At 46.7% G+C, this 14,893-nt stretch overlaps 1 non-coding gene across 1 annotated transcript; it reads left to right on the top strand.

Annotated features, from left to right (window-relative positions):
- Window positions 1-14,503: 14,503 nt before the first annotated feature.
- Window positions 14,504-14,575, top strand: trnat-cgu (transfer RNA threonine (anticodon CGU)). The gene has a single exon. It is a non-coding gene; the product is annotated as a tRNA-Thr (tRNA).
- The last annotated feature ends 318 nt before the right edge of the window (window positions 14,576-14,893 follow it).

The following is a 14,893-nucleotide window of genomic DNA, read 5'->3' as shown; positions in this document are numbered from 1 at the left end:
TCCCACACACCCCCTGGAGGATGGGCTCAGTCCCACACACCCCCTGGAGGATGGGCTCAGTCCCACACACACCCTGGGGGATGCATCGAAGTCCCACACACCCCCCGGAGGCTGGGCTCAGTCCCACACACTCCCTGGGGGATGGGCTCAGTCCCACACACCCCCCGGAGGCTGGGCTCAGTCCCACACACACCCTGGGGGAGGGGTGAATTCCCACACACACCCTGGTGATGGGGCTCTGTCCCACACACACCCTGGGGATTGGCCTCAGTCCCACACACACCCTGTGGGATGCATCGAAGTCCCACACACACCCTGGAGGATGGACTCAGTCCCACACACCCTGGGGGATGGGCTCAGTCCCACACACCCTGGGGGATGGGCTCTGTCCCACACACACCCTGGGGGCTGGGCTCAGTCCCACACACCCCCTGGAGGATGGACTCAGTCCCACACACCCTGGGGGATGGGCTCAGTCTCACACACCCTGGTGATGAGGCTCTGTCCCACACACACCCTGGGGGATGGACTCAGGCCCAACACACACCCTGGGGGATGGACTCAATCCCACACACACCCTGGGGGATGGACTCAGTCCCACACACACCCTGGGGGATGGACTCAGGCCCACACACACCCTGGGGGATGGACTCAGGCCCACACACACCCTGGGGGATGGACTCAATCCCACACATACCCTGGGGGATGGACTCAATCCCACACACACGCTGGGGGATGGGCTCAGTCCCACACACACCCTGGGAAATGGAATCATTCTACCCGGCCCATTGGACGGGTCAGAAATGGAACACGAGCTGGAGCCCGAGCTGCACATTAGTCTATCCACTTTCACTTCTCGAGGGTCAGAGACTGACGCGAACTGCAGCCAGGGAACACACAGTAACACTTAATTCAATTTATCAATTCGGAGAAGTGATTCTCTCCGGCCCGATCTTAAAAAGAAACGTTCTGCGATTCTGGGCCCATTTCGTGAAGGTCCCTACCCAATATTCCCTGTCCATTTAAGAGTCGCTTCACGGCTGCTCATCTTGATGACTCTTTCACTGTGTGTGTGTGACTGAGGCCAATCCCCAGGGTGTGTGTGTGACTGAGGCCAATCCCCAGGGTGTGTGTGGGACTGAGGCCAATCCCCAGGGTGTGTGTGGGACTGAGGCCAATCCCCAGGGTGTGTGGGAGTGAGCCCCATCCCCCAGTTTGTGTGTGTGACTGAGGCTAATACCCAGGGTGTGTGTGTGATTGAGGCTAATACCCAGTTTGTGTCTGACTGAGGCCAATCCCCCAGTTTGTGTGTGTGACTGAGGCCAATCCCCAGGGTGTGTGTGTGACTGAGGCCAATCCCCAGTTTGTGTGTGTGACTGAGGCCAATCCCCAGGGTGTGTGTGTGATTGAGGCCAAACCCCAGGGTGTGTGTGACTGAGGCCAATCCCCAGTTTGTGTGTGTGACTGAGGCCAATCCCCAGGGTGTGTGTGTGACTGAGGCCAATCCCCAGTTTGTGTGTGACTGAGGCCAATCCCCCAGTTTGTGTGTGACTGAGGCCAATCCCCAGGGTGTGTGTGTGACTGAGGCCAATCCCCAGGGTGTGTGTGTGACTGAGGCCAATCCCCAGGGTGTGTGTGTGACTGAGCCCCATCCCCCAGTTTGTGTGTGTGACTGAGGCCAATCCCCAGGGTGTGTGTGTGACTGAGGCCAATCCCCCAGTTTGTGTGTGTGACTGAGGCCAATCCCCAGGGTGTGTGTGTGACTGAGGCCAAACCCCAGGGTGTGTGTGACTGAGGCCAATCCCCAGGGTGTGTGTGTGACTGAGGCCAATCCCCAGGGTGTGTGTGTGACTGAGGCCAATCCCCAGGGTGTGTGTGTGACTGAGGCCAATCCCCAGGGTGTGTGTGTGGGACTGAGGCCAATCCCCAGGGTGTGTGTGTGTGACTGAGGCCAATCCCCAGGGTGTGTGTGGGACTGAGGCCAATCCCCAGTTTGTGTGTGTGACTGAGGCCAATCCCCAGTTTGTGTGTGTGACTGAGGCCAATCCCCCAGGGTGTGTGTGTGTGACTGAGGCCAATCCCCAGGGTGTGTGTGGGACTGAGGCCAATCCCCAGGGTGTGTGTGACTGAGGCCAATCCCCAGTTTGTGTGTGACTGAGGCCCATCCCCCAGGGTGTGTGTGGGACTGAGGCCAATCCCCAGGGTGTGTGTGACTGAGGCCAATCCCCAGGGTGTGTGTGACTGAGGCCCATCCCCCAGGGTGTGTGTGACTGAGGCCCATCCCCCAGTTTGTGTGTGTGACTGAGGCCAATCCCCAGGGTGTGTGTGACTGAGGCCCATCCCCCAGTTTGTGTGTGTGACTGAGGCTAATCCCCAGGGTGTGTGTGACTGAGGCCCATCCCCCAGTTTGTGTGTGGGAGTGAGGCCAATCCCCAGGGTGTGTGTGACTGACGCCAATCCCCCAGGGTGTGTGTGACTGAGGCCAATCCCCAGGGTGTGTGTGACTGAGCCCCATCCCCCAGGGTGTGTGTGACTGAGGCCCATCCCCCAGTTTGTGTGTGTGACTGAGGCTAATCCCCAGGGTGTGTGTGTGGGACTGAGGCCAATCCCCCAGGGTGTGTGTGTGGGACTGAGGCCAATCCCCCAGGGTGTGTGGGAGTGAGGCCAATCCCCAGGGTATGTGTAGGACTGAGCCCCTCCCCACAGATCCAGGGGGATGCGGTCAGTTGGACTTCTTCACTCTGTGATACCCCCTCCCTATCGAGACATTAATTTCTGCTTTTGTTTTCCCAGCCAGTGTATTTAGATTTATCCAGTTATTCCCTGGAACAAATCCATTGATCTACCAACAAGTGGCTTCTGTTTAACTGTCCACAGTTCAGCTCTGTGCTATTATTGGATATAAAAGATCGGCGAACACACCCAGTATTAAAACGCATTCTGTGAAAGGATCATTAACTGCTCAAATGGCCCACAGCACACAGGAATTTACAGAACAAAGGAAAGCACATCTCCGTCTGTTTCTATCTATTTATCTCTCCAAACTTGTCTGTTCCCATCTATCGCTCCTCTCTCTCTGTTTCTTTCACTGTCTCTTTCACCTTCTCTTCCACTCTCTGCCTCTTTGTATTTCTCTCTCTCCCTGTCTATGTCTCCATTTCCCCAACTATTTTTCTCTGTCTCTACTTTTCTGCCCCTCAGTCTGTCGCTCTTTTTTTCCTCTCTCTCTTTCTCACTGTCTCACTTTCTCTCTGTGTCTGCCTCTCTCTCTGTTCCCCTTTCTCTACATAGGATTACATAACATATAGAGCACAGAAACAGGCCTATCGACCCAACTAGTCCATACCAGCGTTTATGCTTCAGTCGAGCCTCCTTCCATCTTTCCACATCTAACTCTATCAGCATAACCCTCTATTCCCTTGTCCTTCATAGGCTTATCTACCCTCTGCTTAAATACACTGACGTTATTCGCTTCAACCACTCCCTTTGGTAGCGAGTTCCACATTCTCACCACTCTTTTTATCTCTCACTGTCTCACTTTCTCCCTTCCTGCCTCTCTCTCTCTGTATCTCCATGTCTCTCTATCTCTATCTCTCTCACCCACTCTTTCTCTGTCCTCCATCTCTGTCTTTCTGTGTCTTTGTGTTTCTCTTTCTGTCTCCCCCCTAATCTCCATCTCTCTCTCTCTCTGGCTCTCTATCTCTCTCACTATTTCGCTGTTCTTCCATCTTGTCTATCTTTCTCTCCCTCTTGTCTCTCTCTCTCTCTCTCTTGCTGTCTTTTTATCGCTGTCTCTATTTTTCACCCCTCAGTCTCTCGCTCTTTCTCCTTCTGTCTCTTTCCTTCTGTATATCTCCCTGCCTTTCTCTCTCTCTGCTATGATTCTTTCTCTCTCTGTCTCTGTTGCTCTGTTTATCTCTCTCTCTCTGTTCTCTCTGTCTCGCTTCCCTTCTCTCTCTCTCTCTCTTTTCTCTCACTCTGTCTCTCTATCTCGCACCCTGTCTCTTTCTCACTCACCTTCTCTCTCTGTCTTTATATTTGCCTCTCACTCTCTCATTCTCAGACTGTCCCTCTGTTTTACTGTCACACTGTCTCTTTCTCTCAGTCTCACTTTCTCTCTCTCTCTATCTCTGTCTTTCTCTCTTCTCCCTTTCTGTCTCTCCCCTCTCTCTATATTTTCCTCTCACTCTCATTCCTTCTCTGTCTCTCTTTTTTCTCTCACTGTCTTATGATCTCTCTCTCTCTCTGTCTTTCTGCCCATCTCTCTCTCTTCCATCTCACTCTGCCCTCTATCTCTGTTTCTCACTGTGTCTCTGTGTATCTTTGTCTCTCACTCCCCCTCCCTCCCTCATGTCTCTGCCTCTCTCACTAACCTTTTGTCCATCTGTCTCTCCAACTTGTCTCTGTCTCTCTCACTATCTCTATGCCCCTCTGTCCCTTTATCTTGGCTATCTTTCTCTTCCTCTTGCCGCTGTCTCTCCCTTCATCTCCTTCCTTCAGTATCCCTCCCTGTCTTTACTCTATATCTTTATTTTTGTTCTCAGCCATTCTCTCTATCACTGTCTATGCTTGCCACCATCTCTCTGTCACTCTCTCTAAGTCTCTGTACTATCTTTCCCTCTTCTCTCTCAGCTGTCTGATTCTATCTCTGTGCTAACTCTTTGTTTCTCTCTCTTTCTTTCCCCTTATGTCACTCTGTCACACTCTCTCTCTCATTTTCTTGATTTCTGTCATTCTGTCTCACTGTTTCGGTCTCTCTCTCCCTCTGTCTCTCTGCCTTTCTTTGTTTCTCTCTCTGTCTCTCCATGCCTCTTGTTCTGTCTTTCTCTATCTGTCTCTGCTTTTATCTCTCTCATTTCTTCGCTCTCTGTCTCTCTCTCTCTCTCTCTCTCTCTCTCTCTCTCTCGCTCTCTCTCTCCCCCATGCTCCATCACACTGTCTCCCTGTCTGTCTCTTTCTATCAATCCTGGTCAGCAGTGCTCCCTGCTGGTAGGTGCTGACACTGACTGTCTGGGCTGACACCGGAGATCAGGCCCTTGGGGTGAGGTACCAGTGATGCAGTCCAGGTCTCTGGATTCCGACCTTCAGCGACAGTCTGTACCTGCGGAGGGTGAGGGGGGAGAAAGAAAGGAGAGATCAATTTAAATGAATCACTAATGTTACCAGAGTTACTGTTAAATGGGGAGGGTCAATGCTGGCTGCATTTCACCAACAGGCCTTTAGGGAAAGGGGAATAACAACAGAAAATGCTGGAAAAACTCAGCAGGTCAGGCAACATCCGTGGAGAGAAATTTGAGTTGACGTTTCGGGTTGGACCCTTCTTCAAAACTGGAAAGAAAAGAAACTAGATCGAAGGCAGGGCTGCGATCGGACAAAAGAATAAAAGAAACAAAAGAAGTAAAAGAGATTAGAAGCTAGACGAGATGGTAATAGGCTGGGATTAGGTGTAAAGTGTACTGGCAGGGCAAAAGATAGCTGCCAGGTGTGAGAGAGAAACAAAAGGAAAGGGGGGGGGGGGAAAGGAGTGGAACAATTGCAAGAGAAAATGAAATGGGGGCCGAGCTTATGATCTGAAATTGTTGAATTCGATATTGAGTCCGGAAGGCTGCAGAGTGCCTAATCGGAAGATGAGGTGCTGTTCCTCGAGTTTACGTTGAGCTTCCGTGGAACAATACAAGAGGCCAAGGACGGTGAGGTCCGAGTGGGAATGGAGCGGTGAATTAAAATGACAGGCGACCGGAAGCTCGGGGTCACCCTTACGGACTGAACGGAGGTGTTCCGCAAAGCGGTCACCCAATCTGCGTTTGGTCTCCCCAATGTAGAGGAGACCGCATCGTGAGCAGTGAATACAGTATACTAGATTGCGAGAAGTACAAGTAAATCGCTGTTTCACCTGGAAGGGGTGTTTGGGGCCCTGGACAGTGGGAAGGGGGGAGGTATAAGGGCAGGTGTTACATCTCCTCCGCTTGCACAGAAAGGTGCCAGGCGAAGGGGAAGGGCTGTTTGGGGTGATAGAGGAGTGGACTCGGGTGTCTCGGAGGGAGCGGTCCCTGCGGAATGCTGAAAGGGGAGGGGAAGGGAAGACACCTTTGGTGGACTGTTTTAGCCAATGGCGCCACCTCCTGGTAGCAGAGAGTAATACACCTCATAATTCCAAGAAATATACAGCACATGAGGAGATTATTCGACCCATGGTGCCTGTGCCGGCTCTTTGAAAGAGCTCTCCAATTAGTCCCACTCCCCTGCTATTTCTTCAATGCCCTGCAAGTTTCTCCCCTTTCAAGTATTTATCCAATTCCCTTCTGTAAGTTGCTATTCAATCTACTTCCACAGCCCCAGGCAGTGAATTCCAGATCATAATTACACGCTGTATAAAAAACAATTCTCATCATCTCCCTGTTATTGGAGGGGGTGAAGATTGATTCCCCATTTTAAAGTCATCCATTCTCTCCTGTTCCCATTGAACCGGTCAGTGTCCCGTGACCTTGATCCTGGGCACATAAAGAGGAAGAAGCAGAGGAACAAGTTTTGTGAATTGAGACGATATTGATCGATAGGCACATGATGGTTTAAATGATGGATATGGTGTGTTAATGCGGCAGCTTTCAATTACAAGAAAGCTTCCTTAAATAGGTACAAACTCTTAATAGATACACGGTTTAAAATTATTCATCCACTGTTTAAAGATATACTTGTTTCCTGAAAATTTAGATATGCCATTTCAATATATAGATATGTTGCATTCAATTACACACACACACACACATATAGATTCCACTAATGTTAGCTTATAAATACAATATTGCAGGAATATGCTATGTTGAGAGATAAGTATACCCGATTACATTGTACACAGGCTGCCTCAGATTATACAACTGTTGCTTGAATTTATATTTCTAATCTTGTGAGTTATAGATAGGCCATTTTATATAAATGCTGGTTTGAAGTATACATATAAAACATTGAGCTATATGCTGTTGATACTTAATTAAAAACGCTCTCATATTGATAAACATATCGATTAACAACAACTTGCCTTTACATAGTACATTAAATGTAGTAAAACAACACAACGTGTTTCACAGGAGCAATTATCAAACAAAATTTAACACTGAGCCACATACTGAGACATTAGGACAGGTGACTGAAAGCTGGTTCAAAGAGGAGGTTTTAAGGAGCATCTTAAAGGAGATACTGTCCCCCTCACATCCACTATATTTAAACACATTTAATGTCATATTCATACATTGATGCCTTTGAGCAATATATAAGTTGTAGCGAGGAATCTGGCCTAAAATAATTGCTTTATATATTTGATCCCGCCCCCCCCCCCGCGCTGTGTTTAGGCTCTACCCTGAATACTTATCTCCAACCTAGAATCTGCTTATAATCTAGAGACAAGGTTTCAGCAGCCGGCGGGCAGGGAGCAGAGGATGAGACTGATCTGTGTCATGTGGGAGCAGAACACAATATCCCTGCGGTTTATTTTCATTATCCTGCACAATATTCGATACTGTTCTCAACATCTTACACTCCTTTTAAATATCGAAGGGTTTAGTTTATTGTAACGATTGCTGCGGCACTTTTCAATTTTATGAATTCGTAGCAAATTACATATCTCCAAACCAGTGAAATCATCATTGTCGAGATTAAACACTCAGAGCAGGGTCAGCGGGTCTTTGGTCTAGGGGTGTGATTCTCGCTTAGGGAATTTAGACCAATTAATGCGAGAGTTTTTAATAGAAACCATTTCCTCGGCCGGGAGACATTCCACAAGTCTTCAAATAATAACTGCCAGAAAATCAGTGCAGAGCCTGCGTTCAGTAAATCGCAAGAAATCGGCAATTTTATTAATAACAGCGGGAATTCAGTCCCAGATGTGCCGAAACTGTGAGGTAAATATGTAAATCCGTTTGTTTCCAGAAGCCTGCTCCACATTTTCCACATTGTCAATCTGGGAGCACGGGCAGGACATGCGGTAAATAGAACTTTATTAAAGATTGTTTCTACCGTTTGGAAACAGAAATACTGAAACAAAAGGGATTTTTGGATGATTCATTTTGGATAATAAAGGTAGATCGAGGTTGGTGAGAGGTTAAGGCGAGGGATTGCTAATCTAGTTGGGAGATACGTGGCCTGAAAGTGTTACAGTCCCCAAGTTAGACTTCGGGTCGGGGGCTTCCCGCGGGTGCAAGCCCCCGACCTGCACTTACCTTGTGCGCCTGCAGTTGAGCTGTGGGCCCGCGTGGAATTCCGATCCTGGGCCTCCTCCAACTGCCGGCGCGCAGTGCTTGCGTATCCCTGGGGCGCAGTTAGTTCGATGCGGCCCCTGGGATTACCTGGGCCATGGGGAGCCAATCGGAGCAGGGAATGCGCCATTCATAAGATTGACAGGAAGAGCTGGCAAAACTTTTAAATACTACTGCCGCAAAACATTACTAAATCTTCAATAATTTTTTTTTTAAAACCACATTTTTTAAATAAACTATAAATTAGATGAAATAACAATTTTAAACAATAATTTAAATTTTTGAAAAGAATAATTTTCTTTTCTAACGGGGCTAAAAATAAACTTACCTTGCTTTAAAGTACTTAAAATAATAAACCTGTGGAAAAAATGTTTTAATTTTAATTAATTCACCACTTATCTTGTAAAAATCAGGCCTTACGCCTGCTTTTTACATGTCTAACTTCTGGAGACATACCCTCCCGGGAAAACCTGTAAAAAAAAACGAAGTTCGATGCGCGCATGCAGCCTCTCCCGCGCATGCGTTCCACCTCTGAACCCCTGCATTCAGGGGAACGGAAGTGCCGGTTTCGTGTGCATGTGCAGTGCATGCAGGAAACCGGCACTTCCATTGGGCTTACGGGTGAGTACCCCATGCGTACTCACCCGTGGAGACCCGAATTTCTGGGCCAATCTTTTCTCTCCCTCTTTGGTAAAAATTCTCATACTTTCTCAAGCTAGTATTTCACCCAGCTGTAATGAATGAAGATCGAATCGAGATCTCCTTCCTCCCTTCCGTCCCTGCTTCCTTCATTCCCTTCCAACTTGTTCACAGTTTCCTGCTTCAGTGGACAATGAGCCTGATTCTGATGTTAGATTTGGCTAACCAAATTAGTAACAATACTGTGGAACAGGAACTCCTAGAGTGTATACGGGATGGTTTCCTCGACCAATATGTCGAGGATTCAACCCGAGATCAGGCCATGTTAGACTGGGTATTATGTAATGAGAAAGGATTAATTAGCAATCTTTTTGTGCGAGACTCCTTGGGGAAGGGCGATCATAATATGATAGAATTCTTCATAAAGATGGAAAGCGAAGTAGTTGACTCAGAGACTAGGGTCCTGAGTTTAAATAAAGGAAACTACGATGGTATGAGGCACGAGTTGGCTCGGATGGATTGGGGAATGTTACTTAAAGGATTGACGGTGGATAGGCAATTGCAAACATTTAAAGATCGCATGGATGAACTACAGAATTTGTTCATCCCTGTTCGGCATGAAAATAAAACAAAAAAGGTGACTCCACCCTGACTAACAAGGGAAATTAGGAATAGCATAAGCTCAAAGGAGAGGACATGCAAATTGGCCAGAAAAAGCAGCAAACCTGAGGATTGGGAGCAGTTTCGGATTCAGCAAAGGAGGACAAAGGGATTAATTAAGAGGGAGAAAATAGAATATGAGAGTAAGAATGAGGGGAACATAAAAACTAACTGTAAAATCTTCTGTAGATATGTGAAGAGAAAAATATTAGTAAAGGGAAGCGTAGGTCCCTTGCAGTCAGAATCAGGTGAAATTATAATCGGGAACAAAGAAATGGCAGACCAATTAAATACATACGTTGGTTCTGTCTTCATAAAGGAGGACACAAATAACCTCCCAGAAATGTCGGGGAACATAGGGTCTAATGAGAGGGAGGAACTGAATCATATCAGTGTTTGTAGGGAAATGTTGGTAGACAGAAAACGGGGAATTATAAGCCTGACATCGGTAGTGGGGCAAATGCTAGAGTCCATTATAAAAGATGTAATAGCAGAGTGCTTGGATAACAGTGACAGGATCAGACAAAGTCAACGTGGGTTTACAAAAGGTAAATCATGCTTGACTAATCTACTGAAATTATTTGAGGATGTAACTGGTAGAATAGCTAAGGGAGAACCAGTGGATGTGGGGTATTTGGACTTTCACAAGGCTTTCGATAAGGCCCCGCATAAGAGATTAGTGTGCAACATTAAAGCCCATGGGATTGGAGGTAAGGTACTGATTTGGATAGAGAACAGATTGGCAGACATGAAGCAAAGAGTTGGAATAAACGGGTCCTTTTCCGAGTGGCAGGCAGTGACTGGTGGGGTGCCGCAGGGATCGGTGCTAGGACCCCAGTTATTCACAATATATATTAAGGATCTAGACGAAGGAACTAGATGTAATATCTCCAAGTTCGCAGACGACACAAAGCTGGCTGGGCATGTGTGCGTTGAGGAGGATGCAGAGAAAATCCAGTATGATTTGGACAGGTTTGGTGTTTCAGCAGATGCATGGAAGATGCAGTATAATGTGGATAAATGCCAGGTTATCCACTTTGATGGCAAAAACAGGAAGGCCGGTTATTATCTGAATGGCAATAGATTGGGAAAAGGGGAAGTGCAACGAGACCTGGGTGTCCTTGTGCACCAGTCACTGAAGGTAAGCATGCAGGTGCAGCAGGCGGTTAAGATGGCAAATGGTATTTTGGTCTTCATAGCGAGTGGATTCGAGTACAGGAGCAAGGATGTCTTGCTGCAGTTGTACAGGGCCTTGGTGAGACCACGCCTTGAGTATTGTGTGCAGTTTTGGTCGCCTTATCTGAGGAAGGATGTTCTTGCCATGGAGGGAGTGCAGCGAAGATTCACCAGACTGTTACCTGGGATGGCAGGAATGACGTATCAAGAGAGATTGGGTCGATTGGGTTTGTATTCGATAGAGTTTAGAAAAATGAGAGGGGATCTCATTGAAGCTTATAAAATTCTAACAGGACTAGACAGACTAAATGCAGGAAGGATGTTCCCGATGGCGGGGGAGTCCAGAAACAGGAGTCACGGGCTAAGGATAAGGGGTAAGCCATTTAGGACTGAGGTGAGGAGGAATTTCTTCACCCAGAGAGTGGTGAACTTGTTGAATTCTCTACCACAGGAGGCAGTTGAGGCCAATTCAGTAAATATATACAAGAAGGTGCTAGGTATATTTCTTAAGGCTAAAGGGATCAAGGGATATGGGGAGAAAGCAGGGAAAGGGTACTGAATTTGGATGATCAGCCATGATACCATTGAATGGTGGAACTGGCTCGAGGGGCAGTATGGCCTACTCCTGCTCCTATCTACAATGTTTCTATGTTTCTATGTTAAATCTGTGATCGATATCTTATCAATTCCAGTCCTAACCTCGTCTTTTTGCAGATTTATTATAATCTCTTTGATTGAAAGCTCTCCAACATGTAATAAAACCGCTCATTTAAAGCCTGTGAGTTAAAACAGGCGTTTTAATGGTGAAGGGAATCTTTAGAGGAACAGAACAACTCCTGCAGCAATAGAATTAGAGTCAGTGCCCAGCTCTGCTGTTCGGGGCAATCCTCGCCTCCTCCTGTTTCATTTTCACATCGATGGGAGAAGCTGAGAGCGAACGCCAATCTACACGGGCTTTACACCACTTGAAAGATTAACAGAAAAAGCAAATGATGAGGGAGCTGGAAAAAGGGTTAACGTTATCCTTTGAAAATTATTTTAATTTCAAACTTTTTATCGATCTTAGACCAGCGCAGTTTTCTGATTGGCACCAAGTCTGTACATATTGGCCCAGTAATTCCTGTCACAATGCGTGGGTATGGACGGGTTACTCACGCGTGTGCCAAGAGGAATTGCCGGTTTTCAGCATGCACAGCACATGCGCTGAAAACCGGCATTTCCTGTCCTCTGACCCAAGGGGTTAAGAGGCAGAACGCTTACGACTTGTGATGCAGCGCGTGCGCGATGAAATTCATGTTTTTTTTCAGAGTTGCCCGAGTGTAAAGGCCTCCGGTTTTTACGCGGGGAAAAACCAGACGTAAGTATTTAGTTTTACAGGTAAGTGGTCTTTTAGTACAATTTAGAATTTTTTTTCCCACAGGTTTATTATTTTTAAAGAATTTACAGTAAGGTTAGTTTTTGACTCTATTTTTTAAAAATTTATTTTTTTCAAAAATTTGATTAATTGTTTAAAATATTTTTAAAACTTATTTATATTTAATATAATCAGTGGGATGGTTTTAAAATTTTATTTAAAGTTTAATTAGTGTTTTGGCAGCCCATACTTTTCATGAGTTTGACAGTTCTTACTCTCAAACTCATGAATGAAGTATCCCCTTCCCTGATTGGCTGCACAGTGCTCACCTGATCCCAGCCGGCACATCGCACTAACTACGCCGCTGGATCAGGTACATTGCGCCGACATCTGAACTGGGCCAGTGACAGGAAATGCAAACATGCCCGGGCTTCAGATGTCGGTGCGCACGCGCGGCAAGCTCCCGATCCTAATTTCAGGGCCCTAATTTCTGTTAAACTTTATTGCTGCTCCCGCACTTCATAAAGAACAGAGCGTCCCCTGCCACGGGCATTCAAAAACCTTACAATTATGGCCAACCTCCTGTAATCGCGGCTTTCACCCACTAGCGCTCTTTTCACTCATCCTTTATTTGTTTCAATCGCACACTTCAACAGGCCTGTTAAGATTAAGGCGGAACGCTTTCGATCTTACTGCACCGCACCAGCGGGCCAATATTTCACACTTAAGCCCTCGATCTTAGCTAGGTAGTGCTGCCCGTCGCTCATGCACCTCAACTGTTTTGGGAAATGCGCCAACCAGCAAGATAATAAAATCCAGTTCTTCAGTTAACAGGCCCTCTATCACAAGATTGCCCAAGGAAATTTCATGAACAATCGGACCGCTCTCCTTCCGAAGGCTGGCCCCGCTTTCACAGTGCTTGTTTGTTGAGCGATCCCCCAGATCTAAATCTATCGAGTGGTTTCAAGGCACTAATGTACATTGGTGAGAATGGGACATGTGCCCTCGGGAACAGCGATGATGGAAGAGAAAAATTAAATGCCGTAAGTAAAAGAAAGACTTACATTTATATAGCGCCTTTCATGACCACCGGACGTCTCAAAGTGCTTTACGGCCAATGAAGTACTTTTGGAGTGTAGTCACTGTTGCAATGAGGGAAACGCGGCAGCCAACCTGCGCACAGCAATCTCTCACAAACAGCAATGTGATAATGACCAGTTAATCTGTTTTTTGTTATGCTGATTGAGGGATAAATATTGGACAGGACAACGGGGATAACTCCCCTGCTCTTACTTCGAAATAGTGCCATGGGATCGTTTACATCCACCTGAGAGAGCAGACAGGCCCTCAATTTAATGTCACATCCAAAAGACGGCACTTCCGTCAGTGCAGCACTCGCTCAGTACTGCACTGCAGGGGCAGCCTGGATTTATATACTCTAGTCCCTGAATCTGAACCCACGGCCTCCTGCCTCAGAGACCAGGGTGCTACCCACTGAACACAGCTGAGCTAAGTAGGTAAAAGTGAATGTCAGATTAAGGGAAGACCGCAGGAAAGTGACAATGAAATAAAAGGAGGAAAATGAAGAAGGGCTAGTGGTTGTGGAAGGAAGGAAAAGCTGGAAGAGGCGAGTGCGAATTATGGAGAATAAGGCACAGGTCTGTGAGAGCGTGGGTTTTGAAGGAATAAATAGGTTTCACCACAAATAAGACAGATTTCTTCCTTTAATAAATAATGATGATTCTCTGAGTTTGATTAGCAGGTGCCACAAGGGACAGAAGATGTAAAGCAAGTTGTGCCGTGACTCAGATTCCAACCGAGGTTGCTGCAAACACAACGCAGAGTATTAACCACTATACAATCACGGCGCCACAGATCATCCTCCTACCAATTACTGTAAATCTGTGCCCCCTGGTTATTGATCCTTTTGCTAATGGAAATAGGTCCTTCCTATCCACTCTCTCTGGGCCCCTCATAACTGTATACACCTCAATTAATTCTCCCATCAGCCTCCTCTGTTCCAAAAAAACAACTCCGTCTACCCAATCTTTCTTCATTGGCAAAAGAACCAGAGGGCAGATGATGGGATTTTTTTATGTTGCGAGTTGTTATGATCTGTAATGCTCTGCCTGAAAGGGTGGTGGAAGCAGATTTAATAGTTACTTTGAAAAGGGAATTGGATAAATACTTGAAGAGGAAATGTTTGCAGGGTATTGGGACGATGGGCCAAATGGCCTCCTTCTCTGATGTATGATTCTATGTTTCTGTGAAAGGTTTTATGAAAGTATTCATGCAACTGAGGCGGATCAGTTTCCCGCTCCACTATCCTGCTTTATTTTAGTGCATTTGTGGCTGTGCTATTTCAACATAATTGAAACGATTCAGAATTCGCAACCCAGGAAGCTCGAAGGTGGCGACCACTGATGGCACGGTGGCCCAGTGGAAAGCCGTCGGTCTCGTAAACCGAAGGTCATGGGTTTGACCCCCGTCCGTGCCAGGAGAGGTTTTATCACCTTTAATGTGACTTTTATAAATTTTTCTCCTGATGAACTCTATCAAAATCGTTCATAATTTTCAATATTACTATCAAATCTCTTCTTGGCATTCTCTGCTCTAAAGAGAAAAATCCCAGCTTCTCCAGTCTCTTCACATAAATGAAGTCCCTCACCCCTGGTACCATTCTAGTAAATCTATTCTGCACTCTCTCCAAGGCCTTGACTTTCTTCCTAAAGCGTGGTGCCCAGAATTGAAGACAATACTCCAGCTGAGGCCTCACCAGTGTTTTTAAAGTTTTAGCATAACATCCTTGCTTTTG

The sequence above is a fragment of the Somniosus microcephalus genome, unplaced genomic scaffold (genome assembly GCF_052327205.1).
Source record: "Somniosus microcephalus isolate GS21.2 unplaced genomic scaffold, FLI_Smic_1.0 unresolved_chr1, whole genome shotgun sequence".
Lineage (NCBI taxonomy): Eukaryota > Metazoa > Chordata > Chondrichthyes > Squaliformes > Somniosidae > Somniosus > Somniosus microcephalus.
The sequence above is the reverse complement of the archived record's forward strand: the minus strand, read 5'-3'. Positions and strand labels throughout refer to the sequence as shown.